Raw genomic sequence first — 3,410 nt, forward strand, 5'->3', positions numbered from 1 at the left:
GAAAAAGGTGTGAGCCGGAGGCTAAAAAACGGTGAACTAGCTCACACTAGCGCTCCGTGCACCTTGGTGTTTAGTCATGCCGGCCACATGACCACGGAAATGTCTTCGGACAGCGCTGGCTCTTCGGCTTTGAAACGGAGATGAGCACCGCAACCCTAGAGTCGGATTCGACTGGCTTTCGAGCAAGGGAACCTTTACCTTTAGCTCACACTAATCCTGCCTTAAATGTTGCGAATAAATACATTTTCTTGTCTGTTTCCTCCTACTGGTGATTGAAACCCCCACGGAGGCTGGATTGCCAGCTCTGGAAATCAGAGATCACCACACTTTTAAAAAACGAGTATAAATTGCTTGACGTGGTACGTTGGGACGATGCGCAGCAAGGAAATAGGATAAGTGCTAGGGAGCAAAGAGGGCGGCGAATGAATGAATGTAAAAATACTTACTCCCCCTGCTCCCAAATCCTCTGGCACGGCGAAGATTGCTTTACTTAGCAGTGTAATCCCATGCACGCTTGCTTGGAAGAGAGTCCCACGCAGGATAAGCACATGCAACTGGGGGGAAAGGAATGTCGTTGACATAAGAACATAAAAACACAAGAAGAGCCCTGCTGGATCAGACTAGTGGTCCATCTAGTCCAGCATCCCGTCTCACCCAGCGGCCAACCAGAGGGCATTGAGGCTGAGGCCTTCACCTGGCGTTGCCTCCTGCTGCCACTGGGATTCAGGGGCTTTTCTTTTCCCCCCACCCCGGTCGCCGCTGCAGTTCTGGGGGGGGGAAACAATCGCTGCGAAAGTCGCACATTTCCCCCCCCTCTCCTTTTTGCATGCGCGCTTCTGATTGCTTTTGAGGGGGGGAGAAAAAAAATGGAGCCCGGCGCCATTTCCCCACCTCTTGCAAAAAAAAGAGAGGAAGAAATCTGTTTCTCTCGCTCCCTCTCCCGAGCGCATCGCTGGCCTTTCTCTCGCTCCCTCTCCCGAGCGCATCACCTTCTCCTTGGTCGCTCCCTCTCCCGAGCGCATCGCTGGCCTTTCTCTCGCTCCCTCTCCCGAGCGCATCGCTGGCCTTTCTCTCGCTCCCTCTCCCGAGCGCATCGCTGGCCTTTCTCTCGCTCCCTCTGCATTTCTTCTTTCACAAGGACGGTTGTCCGTACAGCTTTGTCAAAACAGTGTATTTGCTTAAACCCGCTTCAAAGATGGCCGTTGATTGAAATAGGTGATTTTATATGCGTGAGTTAATGGAACTGAATCTCTATGCACAGATTTGCAGTTTTTGGTAGCTGTACCAAATGTCCTCTGGATTTAGAGCTTCCATGTTTGTGAGTGACCTTTGTTAGTTCTGTCTTCTGTACCAATTTCTGCTCTCCAAAAGAGGACATACTCTGGACTTGCACACGGTTTTTCTGATCCAGGACTCCTGCTCTTAACCTGAACATCTTGTGTGTTTGGGATAGTCCATTGTGTTGGGTGCGTGGCTTAGTGGTAGAACATCTGTTTGGCATGCAGAAGGTTCCAGATGCAGTCCCTGGCAGTAGGTGATGTGAAAGACCTCTGCCTGAGACCGCGGTGAGCCACTGCCAGTCTGAGTAGACAATACTGACTGATGGACCAAGGTTCTGGTTCAATCTAAGGCTGTTCATGTGTCTTCAATATAAGGAATTGTCATTACGGACATAAGAGAAGCTATGTTGGATTAGGCCAATGGCCCATCCAGTCCAACACTTTGTATCACACAGTGGCCCAAACCCAGGTGCCTTCAGGAGGCCCACCAGTGGGTCCAGAACTCCAAAAGCCCTCCCATTGATGCCTCCCAAGCACCAAGAATACAGAGTATCACTGCCCCAGATAGAGCTTTCCATCTGTACGTAGTGGCTAAGAGACACTGATTGACCTCTGCTCCATATGTTTATCCAGTCCCCTCTTGAAGCTGTCTATGCTTGTAGCTGCCACCACTTCCTGCGGCAGTGAATTCCACCTGTTAATGACTCTTTGGGTGAAGAAGTACTTCCTTTTATCTGTTCTAAGCCTACTGCTCATTAATTTCATGGAGTGCCCATGAGTTCCTGTACTGTGAGAAAGGGAGAAAAGTACTTATTTCTCTGCCTTCTCTATCCCATGCATAATTTTGTTAACCTCTATCGTGTTACCCCTCAGTCCTCGTTTCTCCAATCTAAAGAGCCCTAACCTCTTTAACCTTTCTTCTTAGGGAAGGTGTTTCATACCCTTAATCATTTTAGTTGCCCTTTTCTGCACCTTTTCCAGTGCGATAATATCTTTTTTGAGACCAGAACGACACATAGGCTGCGGTCACACGTGTGACATAATGTGGGTGGGAAGCGAGGCTGTTTGCCCCGGGCTGAAATGATGCGCGTTTGCGCGATCAGACTTCCGCCCCTGTGCCCTGCAGTTCCGGATACTAGTACCCTTTCCCCGTTGGCTTTTTTCCATGCTCCTGCGGCACCACAAGACGCCCCGCCAACGACTCCGGGACGCTGGACATATGTTTCTGTCTGATCGCGCCCCTTTACTCCACGTGGGAATCGCACCTTTGCCGCCGCTTTTGTACATATGATCGCAGCCATAGTATTCCAAATGAGGCCACACCATAGATTTATACAGCGGCATGATGATACTGGCTGATTTGTTTTCAATTCCCTTCCTAATAATTCCCAGCACAGCGTTGGCCTTTTTTGTTGCAGTCGCAGACTAAGTCGACATTTTCAGGGAGTTACGTACCACAATTCCAAGATCTCTCTCCTGGTTGGTTACTGCCAGTTCGTACCCCATCAACGCACATTTATAGTTAGGATTTTTGGCTCCAGTGTTCATTACTTTGTACCTGCTCCCAGTGGACCTCATTTGCCACACTAACGGCCACTCGCCCATCCTCAACAGATCCCTTTGGAGCGCCTCACAGTCCTCCCTGGTTCTCACCACCCCGAACAACTTCGTGTCATCCACAAACTTAGCAACTTCAGTGCTTACTTCCAACTCCAAATCATTAACGAACAAGTTAAAAAGCACTGGGCCGAGTTCTGAGCCCTGAGGTACCCTACGGTTTACCACCCTCCACTGTGAAAACTGCCCATTTATTCTCACTCTCCGTTTCCTGTTAATTAACCGGTTTTTAATCCACAAGAGGACTTGTCCTCTTATCCCATGACTGCTGAGTTTACTTAGGAGCCCTTGATGAGGAACTTTCTCAAAAGCTTTGTGGGAGTCTAGGTAAACAACATCTGTTGGGCCACCCTTGTCCACATGTTTGTTCACCCTCTCAAAGAACTGAAAAAGTTGAGTGAGACAAGATCTCCCCTTACAGAATCCATGCTGATTCTTCCTCAATAGCTTTTGTTCATCAACGTGCCTACTAATTCTGTCTTTCATAACTGATTCCATCAATTTACCCAGTAT

The sequence above is a fragment of the Gekko japonicus genome, unplaced genomic scaffold (genome assembly GCF_001447785.1).
Source record: "Gekko japonicus isolate JY-2015 unplaced genomic scaffold, Gekko_japonicus_V1.1 scaffold2465, whole genome shotgun sequence".
Taxonomy (NCBI): Eukaryota; Metazoa; Chordata; class Lepidosauria; order Squamata; family Gekkonidae; genus Gekko; species Gekko japonicus.